We start from the raw sequence: 11,549 nt of genomic DNA on the forward strand, positions 1-11,549 counted from the left end.
TAAGCATATTTTGTAAGTTTCATAAATTTACCTTATTTTCTTAAGACATTATAGTTTTGTTCATTTTCTTTAAATTCTTTCTGACTTCCTTATGTATATCCAGGGGTATACAATTATCATGGGCAATTTTCCAAAAGTGTTATGCAAGGTGACTTGGGAATCTGTTCCAGGAGCTTCACCTGCATATCTAACTATGGTCCGTCTCAAGACGTGATTCCTTCCTTCACACATCTCATCTGAAACACAAGACCTCTTTCTCCTTTCCCTGGGAGTCTGTTAACTCAATCCCCCCACCAAGCTGGCAATATAAGGATCCATCATGGACAACTTTACTCCTTTCACGATTACAGTTGGCTTGCTTAGATTTTATACTTGCTATGCAACACCCAAAATAGACTGAAATGCCCAAGTATTTTTGCTGAATAACAAGTACCTGGAGACACAGTCCTTACCAGCAGCTCTGGCTTGGCTTTGGTTGCCATATAAAGAATCCCCCAGAGCTCAGTCTGGTTTCAGGAACTCACATGCAACACAAACGTGCAGGCTCCTTCCCTGAAGCCACATCACCAGGCACTAGAAATGAGCAGTCCAAAAATAATATTTTGGAAAGAGCACTGCCAATCCACCCTTCATGTGAACAGCTTTCCCACTGGCTTGCCTTGAGGTATTAAAAATTATGATATGAAAGCCCTCCAGGCAATCTTTCCCTCCTAGCTTGTACTTTTACAAATTCTAGTCTGCTGTGAGGGCCTCTATCACTTCCCAGAGAGTGAGTTGTGGTTTCAATTAGTGCACTTAGACATTTATTCCTCGGTTATAGTTCTTTCTACATCTGCAGTTTTCTTCTTACACCCATTTAGAACTGGCTATTCTATTTCTTCTACTCACTTTTCTCCCCACAGAATGTATATGTTTGGCAAAAAATATTTCCCTTCCCCATGTCAATCAGTTCTAACTGGGTGCTTCCTCTTTTCTTTGCTGTTTCCATGTGGCATGGTCCAGAGAAGAAATGCTGTTTCCTGTTTGCAGAAAAGAAACCTCAACAAAACCAAATCCAAAGCCACTGTTTGTCCTCCTCCTCCTGGTGCCCTGCAAGCCACCAGAGCACGAGACACTTTTCCCTCTATCTGTTGACAATCCTTGTGCTCCCAAAATACTGTAGGAGGAGGAAGGAAAAAGGATTTTTATTACATGTGAATGTAGATCAAAACAATTTTCTATGCCTATAGGGGTTTGAGAAAAAAAAATACAACAAAACATAACTTTCAATGAGGTGTCATTGATGAATGATTTATGGACTATTTGTGTAGAAGTATTGTGCATGATATATCTCATCTTGATAAATCAGCTCAGATTCCACTAGAGCCATTAATAAATCAAGAGCAGGTAAGCTCCATTCTTAATGTTACTGCTATGGTGCCTTCTGTCTGCTAATGCAAGTTTTGACACCTTCTTCACATATTAGTAGGAGACAAGGATACATGTATCTCCTCAGTGAATTAATGGGATAGCAGGATTTTGCAACCTTTATTTAAAAGGCAGGACATCTTAGAATCACAGAATCGATTGGGTTGGAAAAGACCTCTGAGATCATCAAGTCCAACCGTTGATCCAATTCCAGTCCCTTTACTAGATCATGGCACTCAGTGCCACGTCCAATCTCAGTTAAAAAACCTCCAGGGATGGGGAATCCACCACCTCTCTGGGCAGGCCATTCCAATGCCTCATTACTCTCTCTGGAAAGAATTTTTTTCTGATCTCCAACTTAAATTTCCCCTGGCAGAGCTTGAGCCTGTGCCCTCTTGTCCTGTTGCTGAGTGCCTGGGAGAAGAGACCAACCCCCACCTGGCTAGAACTTCCCACTCTCTTCCTGGCACTCCTTCAGCTTTCTGACTGGGCCATCTAAAACATCTCAAGGACAAGTATAGAGACTGTGATAACACTGACTCAAATTAACATGCCAGCCCTTCCAGAAGTGGAAGGCTTCCCTCTCCCCTTCTGCAATACCTTCTCCTCAGCCCTTTCCCTTCGCTCTCCAGCTGTGAAGGTCACCCCCTCCCGTGTGCTGACACCACCACTTGTCCAAGTGTAAAGTAGGTTGATGCAGAACTTAAAAAACTTCAACGAAAGAACCAAGAAAAACAAACACCCCACGTCACTCTGTTTTGAAAACAAGCCAGAATATCTGGGAGAACATTCAGCAGAACAGAAAGGTATTTACGTGCTTTAAAATGACTCAAATGCAGTCACAAACACCAAAGCCATCTCAAGGTGAGAGGATAGGAACGGGTGGTATCTCTCCCTTCTGAGAGCTGCCACTTCCTAAATGGGCTCATCCACCTCTGAAAATTTATCTTAAGGGTGTAGGACACAGTTGTGGGCTTAAGAATTGTTAAAACTACCAATGAGTCTGATTTTTGAGTTAGTCTGATTAGTTTCTACACACAAGTAATTCTCAACATCTTCACTGTGCTGGTCAATGCTCAGCAGCAGAAAGGGCTAATTGCTAATGCATTGTATTACATTTAGTATTTATTATGCATCTTAAAAATGCTAAACTTCTACTTGAAATATGAAACATCTTTAAGATGACACAAGATCTAAATTTTTTTCATAATGTATTGATGAGCTTACATCTTCTGAAACAGAAGCAGGTTCTGGTCAGTGTGTGAATGCTTCTCTTTATGGCTTGTTTCTAAAAATATGTGACACAGAGAGAGTACAGATAAAGATTAAGAAGAAATAGTTTCTAGACACTCTTAGATGTCATTTCAAAGAGAAGGGAGATGGAAGAACATACTGAAAGATACGCTGGAATTTAGAAATCTTAATACAAGTCCTGGCATGTTAGTCTGAGAGGCTTTTTCTGCTTAGAAAAAAACAACACAGTAACTTCAACAACAACAAAAAAACCAACAACAAACCCTAACAATTTCTACAGGGCTATGAATTATTAATTAGTACTAATTTTGCCAATATTATGATTTCATACACAGAAAATTAACATCTAAAAATGACACATAAAGGTGTATTGGCCAGACAGTGACACACACATGGATCCCTTGCTGTGCACAGTTTAAAGACCTCACAAGGCACTCTCCCAAAATCAAATGGCCTTATGTAAAAAACTGCATATTTCAGCCCCTAAATCTAAAGTGCTTCTTAAGCTAAACATCCACCAACTTCCTATCTCTGCATTAATCAAATACTAAGTAGACTTAGGAATGAGAGGATGTAGCACAAAGCTTTATTCCCACGTGTTTAAACCTCCCAGAGAATTTGCAAGTGGTTGAGGCATGAGCAAGATTTGCAGGTGTTTATAGGCTTCAGTTCTCACTTGGCAGTCACCTTTGCAGCCTCCAAGCACCTTGCAAGAGCTAAAAACATCCCCATCAATCACCTCTCTTTCCTTCCTTCCTTCTTTCCAGTAGGCAGGCATAAATTACCTGCCTTGGATAACTGAGCTGAAGCGGAGGGAGACAGAAGCACAGCAACCAAGGAGAGCTCAGTGGAGGGGCTGAACGCTTCCTGCCAAACATCCAGAGCCTGTAGCCACTCTTATACCTCTTCTGCCACACAATTCCAAGGCCAAGGTCCAGTCTCTGGCTTCTCCATGCAAAACTTCTGCACTCGTTGCACAGGTCTGTGGCCACGGTGCAACACACCTGCTGCAGAAAGCCACCCACACCCTGGGACAAGCATCCCAGGCTGCCAGGGCTGATCCCAGAGGGGGCTCAGAGCAGCAGCACAGCCAACATACAGGAAGCAGCACAGAGGACATCAGTGTGATGGCCTCAGAGTGACCTGCACTGCTCAGCAATCTGCAGCAGGTTTGGACCAGATGGGGCTTTTCAGGGTGTGATCTTGGTTCTCACTAATGGAAATAATCACGCCTGGCTGCCTCCAGCACACGGATCGCTGTGGAGGATAGGATAAGATGCAAACTCCTAAACAGGAGCAGATGGAAACATTTATTATTGTGGCTCTTTTGCACACACAGAGTGGAGGGGGTCTAAAAGGTCTGAATGCTGGAGGCTGACAACATCCCTCTGCAGTGGGGGAATGTTATGGAGCAGGCCAGTTATCTCAAGCACACCCTTCATTTCTGGCGTGAAATCCAGCTCAGCTTTTGTCCTCTGCTGTTATATCGGGAGTTCCCAGTTAAACAGCAATGTCAGATATTAGTCTTCCTTGGGAAGACATGAGGAAAAAAGGGTATTAACTTTTTCTGACTACTTTATTTCCTTAGAGTTATTGCCTACAAAACGGTACAGCTTCATCTTGTGACTACATCTATAGATGTGAGCTGGGCATTTTATTAATCATGTCTGGCAGCCCTCCTCCCTCAGTTACTGCTCCTCCCCACAAGAGATTCAAAACAGGAAAGATCTTATTTTATATCTGAACATGGGATAAAATGCTCACCAACTGTTTTAAGTAAAGAAAAAAGATGAAATCCTGAGATTACTTTATTATAAGGCTATGCATTCTTCAGGGGTTGTAGAAATCACTTAACAATTCTTCACTCAATTATAAAGAGTGATAATCTCTTTCAGCCTTGCAAAGATTCCTGTAATTATTGAATGGAAGCTATCAGTAAAAACAATGCAATGGGAAAATACCAGGCTCAGTAGGAGTTGGCGAGCACCAGACATAACTGTGGGAGTGACTCCCACAGTGGGCTCTGGCTAAGATATTCCAGTTATGTGTTCTTATTTTATCTTCATTGTAAATTGGTGTTTTGACAAACACCCTCCCCCCATCACTGAACTAATGAAGCACAGTGTTATTTTACAAGTGGAAAAAAAATTATGGGCAAGGGAGGTTTTTCTTACTGTTCTTCTAAGCCAATCGGTAATGGCTGATCTTATTTTGTACCTTTAGATCAATGTTTGTCCTGGTAAGTGGGAACTCAAGTGCTTCATACACACATAAAGACACTCTCCCTCACCACAGGTGCCTGGGTGGTGACCTCACTTCAGGGAGAGGTGATCATCTGGGGAAGGAGGACACCAGGTCAGCAGCTGACCTGGGAGCCCAGCACACACTCCTGGCCCCACTCACCCTCTCCCAGGCCTTGCATTGCAACCACAGAATCACATCACAGTTAGAGTTGGAAGGGACCTCTGGAGATCATCCAGTCCAACTCCTTACTTAGTTTATAGCTGCATTTTAAAAAACTAACACGATGTTTCTGACTCATCTGAAACTGTAATCACTACAAGCATCCTCAGTGAACAGAATCACACCTGAGACCAATCTGGCCTCACTTTTTCACTTGCTACAGGAGAGATGGATTGAAATGAGCAAGTTTAGCTTCCTAACATCTGCTCAGCAAATGCTCACATAAATCAGGATGCAGAATATAGTATATTTGCCACACCCTGAATAGCAACAGTCATCCAAGATGAAGAGCAGAGTGAAATCCTGGACTTGCTGAAGTCCATGGCAAGAATCCCATTTAATTTCAGCCAGGCCAGTATTTTAATGCAGATTGTTACCATATGGTAGATTTTACGACCAATTGACAAATGCAATTAAAAGCACAAAAGAGTTAACTCTTGTGAAAACTACATTAATTAACTGCATTCATATTATCAAAACCCAACATACAAAGTTCATATATCTCCCAGCAACACTTATGTCTGTCCTCTTAAAAGTACCCATTTTCACTTGGAAAAACATGAAATACTTCTAACCAATAAACCCCAAGCAAACACATTTTCCATACCAATGTGACTTTTAAACACAGAAAGATGCTATTTTTATAAGATGTTTAGTTTATTTAATGAACTATCTTAACCATGCTTAGACCTTTCCCCCCTTTTTTCCTATTAATTCCAATAGAAAAGATTCTAGTAGGAAGGGTAAAAATTGGGACTTGTTTCTGATGCAATACTGTGGTCTCCTAAATTCACACCAAACATCATCTAATACAATAAGCCTAGAGGTGATAATACAAGTTTATGCTCAGCACCACAGTGTGGCTGTTGCTTTTTTTCTCTAAGTCCTTACAAATAATTTAATAAAGACATTGCCTCCAGACAGTTATTCTTAAATTCATCCAAGACTGAGATGAATTACTATAACTCACCCTTCTCTCAGTATGATTGTTTCACATTGTCTGTTATTTAGGAAGATTAATATACACTGGTCACATTATTAAAATTCCTCTATTATCCTAAGGGAGAGTTAAAACACCTTTTCCTCCTATAGGCAGCACATTCATGTCCAAAAGTAAGGTTAACAGTTCACTGAGCTATTAAGAGCAAACTCAGTTGGAATGAGCATGGTGAGAGACGTTTTATCCAGGACACAAATTTAAGATACTCTTGTTTCTTTCTGTTTTCTTATTGGCTCAATCTAATTTTGTCAGGAAGTGAGTAGAGGGACTTTTAAGCTGCTGGCCACTAACTCCCTTTGACATCTTCAAGACAAGTTAGTCTTTCTCACTTATGCTGCACCATCCATGAGGATTCCAGAATTTCAGCTTCAGTAAACTCTCTCATGGCCAGCTCTGAAGCCAAGGCAGACCCTAAAAGCTGATTTATAAAAATGCTTTTTTAGCCACTGTGGGTAAGATTCTGCCCACACAGAAAGAGGCAGGAACCACCTTGATTATACCACACACTGAGATATTTAAGATGCTTGAAGCACCAGCAGTCTGCCATTTATCCCAACACGGCACCAGCTGCTTCAAGAGGAATGTTGATCAACTTCCACAGTAAGAGCCTTCACTGAGCTATTTAATGCCAAGGAGAGACTAGAGCAGAGCACTGCTGCCACTCCAAAGTGCAGATAAATGTTAGTTTAGCATTTCCTACAGATTCCTGCTTTACATTCCTTCCCCCCATAACTATCTACAGCAGAGCTTCAGCCACACACTGATTTAGAGAAAAACCTGACCCCAGCCCAGCCCTCCATAGCACAGACTTCTAAGACAACACCAAATAACTCGATGGAAATGTCAACTAAAACATTGCAGTGTCATTAGTGCTCTCTACTGGCTAAACACACAATTACTCCAAAATTAATATAGCACTTCAGGGACCTCAATAACTAAGTGGTGTAAATCCACTCCTATTTAGATTATAATACCTGAAATATATTTATAAAATCTTATGCTGCTCAAAGCAAGTTAAAATCTCACATCAGGATGTAACAAAATATGTACAGAAGTCCTTGAAGACAAAACACAGCTGCAGTTGCAACTCTGATATCTGAAGTAGGTCAATTAGAGAAAAAAATCAGGCAAGACTATACCAGAAAACTTGAAGTAGGGTAGTTTTAATGAGAAATATTCCTTCCCATATTATATAATTAATGCACAGATTAATTTACAGCTGACAACTGTGAAACTCAGTTTTAGAAATCCCTCTGCCTTCAAAAGCAGCAATGCATTTGGAAGTCACAAAACAATTTGCTTTGTCACTTTTCATACCCTACTAATACAGGGCAAACCTCTACTGGGTAATCAAACTAAGTGGTGTCAGCTCAGGCTTCTGGATGAACAAAACCAAGCCAATATTTGTGTTACCCGTCACCACCCCCATGAGTGCCCACGGCTCCACCTGAACCAACACAGCCCTGATTTGCCATTCCCTGCAGCCAACACTGAACTGCCAAGCAGAACCAACTTCCAAGCAGCAGGACGGTTGTGCTGCCCTGAACTTCAACATCACTCAGAGCCAAACAGAAAATACATCAATTTGGCACTGAATCGTGGATGGTTCAAGCACCTGCAACCACAAGGCTTTGTATAAAAATGAGCAGTGATTGGCCTTCGTGAGAACCTCTTAGTAATGTAATTCCCTACCGCTATTCTACCTCCTACCAGTGGGCATAAAGATTTCTCAACAGGAGTTCTTAAAACTGTTGAAGACACAGATCATTTTTAATAGCTGTTTGCCTGAATGTTTAAATGCAAAACTAAGACTTTACAGAAAGTCACCTCAGGTTATGTAAATGCAATAGTTAATTTTCAGGTTATTAATTGCATTTCTGTTATGCCACATTGGATACATTTAGGAATTATGTTTATCACAGTAACATTTAAAAGCAAACCAAGGAAGAATTATGTGCAGACAGGTACTGACATGCAGCACAGAAGATATAGTCTGTGTCCTGGGGAATTTACCACCAGAGTTGACAAGGGAGCCACAAAGGACATAAATGAGAGTGGATGTGAAGAGGGAAAACACCACAACACTGCTGAAGCCATAGCAGGAAACATTTCATAAGTATCACGGTTTACACTGGATTTCTTTAGGGGAGAATAAGCTACAGTTGTCAGATGGGCAGGCCAGAACTGGTGGAAACCATTCCTAAGGACAGAGCTGCTGAGAAAACTGTCCGAAATACAGTTTTCCCTGCTTAGTGATACTGCAGTTCCTCTTACCCAGTGAGCCTCTGATTGCATCCCCTGTTTTGCATGAGGCGCTTAAAGGAGGAGCCAGGTAAAGAGAATAGTTTTTCTGGTCCTAGTGGTATCTTGAAGGATAACAGGTATCCTAAAAAAATCTGGGGTTAAGGAGTTTAGACTAATTGTTATTAGACACACCCACACCTCTTTATAGAGGATATTGTGTGTGATACTTTAAAAATGGAGGGAGAATATGCAAGGTAGAAAATTATTTGGAAAAAATTAAATAGCTATTTCCAAAGGAGATTAAGTTAAAGAGACAAACCCTAAAAATACTAACTTTGATCCAAAACTAATTTGCTTAATTACAGCTTTGCATACCCACACACTGAAGTTCTTGCTCACATTTCTTTCCAGCTCCTCCCTCTCCTTCTTTTAAAATCCTCTGGTTGTTTTTAACTTTCATCAGATCCTCTCTGGATCTGAGCATTTGTGCCCATTCCCAGAACAGGATCTGGGGAATGTGATTGAGCTGCTGCTCTGCAGTTCATGCTGGGCTCTCGGACCCAGCTAATCCTTAGCACCAAAAGGGGCACTGAGTAAGATGGAGATGAGTTGACATGAGTTCAAAAGCAACTAAGCAGCTACAACTTCCCTCACTTGAAGTGTCTCCTAACTCATGGCTTACCCATTCACAGCTGGAGAAATACTGACCCCAATGTACAAGCTCCGTATTAGATTTGCTCCCAGGACAATGAGAAGTCGCAGGAATACTCTGCTCCTCCATACCCACAGTGAAAGGAAATGGTCCTCGCCTATGAGCACATTTAGGCCTGTGGTGTGTGAGCAGGGGGGGCACTTTGGGCCTGGTGTACTGACAGCATTTCAGTCTTCCCATCCACACCTTCCACTGGAATGCACCCCACTGGAGCAGCACTGCTCTTGGGGGCTGCCATGTAGGATCACACTGACACTGCCCAGGATCCCATTCCAGCAACATTTTTCCACAGAAACTTTTGTAACTGCTTTTAAAGAGATGAAGTACTCAAAGCCCGTTTGCTTTCTATCCCACATCCTCACTCATATTGCTTATTATCCTCACAGGTCTTCACTCACATCAGTCCCCAAATGCAAGACACAGTAAACAAATCCAAATAATGAAATCACCCACCTAGTTGCTTGTTTATACTGCAGCCAATTCCCTTCCCCAAGGAATTCTGCACAGCTGTTTTCATGGTCTCAGCAGTAGGAAACACCTCTTGCAGCCCTGGGATTTTAAAGCACAGCACAAAACAAGCAGCTCCTGCTGGACTCAAAGCACTTATTTTTTTTCTTTTTTTTTTAATATGATTAGGCCTTTTATTATGTTAAAGCTTGATCTGTCCTTTCCCTTGGCAGTTAGCAGATTCAAGTTACTTGAAGAAAAATTGAAACAGCTCAGGACAAGAATAATTCTTCAATTAGCCTGAATAGGACCTGGATGAAGGGGAAGTTCCCACAATTTTATCCTCACAGGCAGTACCAAACTTAATCCTGAGACCACATAAAGGCAGCTGTTTCTAATGCCAGAGGGAGGTGTGGGCAGCCAGCCAGAGGAGACTCAACTTCAAACTACATATTCTAAGGGCAACCCAAACCTTTCCCTTCCCTCTCACACAATTCACCACCCAGCAATAACTCACAGATTGTTAACTGGCCTGTTAACTGGCTGAGTTTCCCAGGTATTCTTGTTGTCAAGAAAAACAACCAAACCCCAAAGCCTTTTTTTCAACTTTTAGTGTGGGGAAACTTGAGGAAAAATACAGAAAAGTCGAAAACAGCCTTCGAGAACCTTGTCTTTATTTACAGGTGGCCTGAAGGTTTCTGTGCCACAACTTCCATGTTCATTGAGAACGGCTGCATTTTAACCAACGATGATGGTCTTCATTATTTCAACAAGTTGAAGGTCATTTCATCTTCTTTGAAGATTTAAGTACCACCAATTGAGAAGACAACTCAAATGAAACATTGTCATATCACTGCAACTTAAATACATAGGAAATTCAGCTATTCAGTTTTCCCATTGTAGTTGGTCCACTGAGAATTTTCAGCTCTAATTTCCATGTTTTTGTGTGAGACCCTTCAAGCTGAGATTTGCAGATAAAACACACAATTTCAAAAAACCCACCACTGTTATATTTTACTAGAACGTTTATCTTTCATCTCAAGTCAAGCACATGAAAACTTCAGTACTTTCAGAAAACTTCTGAGGCAATTGAAAATACTTATTTTGACTTTTTTATGCAGCCCAACACATGCACAGTAAAACAGTCATTTGCCCCGTTGATTTTTAAAAACTGGTATGAAATACTATTAAAACCGTATGCCAGTTCCTAAGATTTAATAAGAGGCATACCACAAAAATTATTTTAACTGTAGATCAGTAGAACAAACACCATGACAGATACAGCAAGAAAATGAAGTAAATTTAAGAAGCTGGGCAATAAATATTGCAATTCTTTCAAGAACACTTGAGAAAGGGCGAGTCAGTTGAGAAACAGTACTAACCTTTAAAGCCAAGTACTCACATCCCCAAGTTTGGCAAGGGATATCCTCCCCCTCAGAACTGGAAGGGCTTTGCATGTCTGCAAACCACTTAAGGCTGACACCTCTTTTCTTGTCATTTAATGCACACAGTAGGACACAGTTCACAGCACCTAATTTTATAAGAACTCTGAATAAGAGATCCAAAACCTGGTCATGCAGCATAAAGTTAGTGACAACAGTCTATATTCACAGAGTAAAAGAAACCATAATTATCAACAGGCCAGTTTTGATACCTATCCCCATCAAGTTAAAACTCTTTCAAGACTATACCCTAGAGAAGTGGCCTCCAAAGTCAGGTGCATGCACCCCAAGACAATCCATCTGGGTGCAAGAAGTATTTTCTGTACAATTAACAAACAAAATTTTAAATAATTTAAAAATAGTCTTTATTTCATTTTTCTCTCATACTTTTTCAATGCCTACTCTTGTGTATGTACATAATATATTAGAACAGTGGTACATATATAAATTATAAATGAATAAATATATATATTGGCTGCACACTTGAAGTTTTGACTGATAGGGTGCGCAATGAGAAAAATTTTGGAGACCACTGGCCTCAAGGATTCTGATACTACAGCTGCTTGCACAGTCACATATC

The sequence above is a fragment of the Pithys albifrons genome, chromosome 5 (genome assembly GCF_047495875.1).
Source record: "Pithys albifrons albifrons isolate INPA30051 chromosome 5, PitAlb_v1, whole genome shotgun sequence".
Classification (NCBI taxonomy): Eukaryota; Metazoa; Chordata; class Aves; order Passeriformes; family Thamnophilidae; genus Pithys; species Pithys albifrons.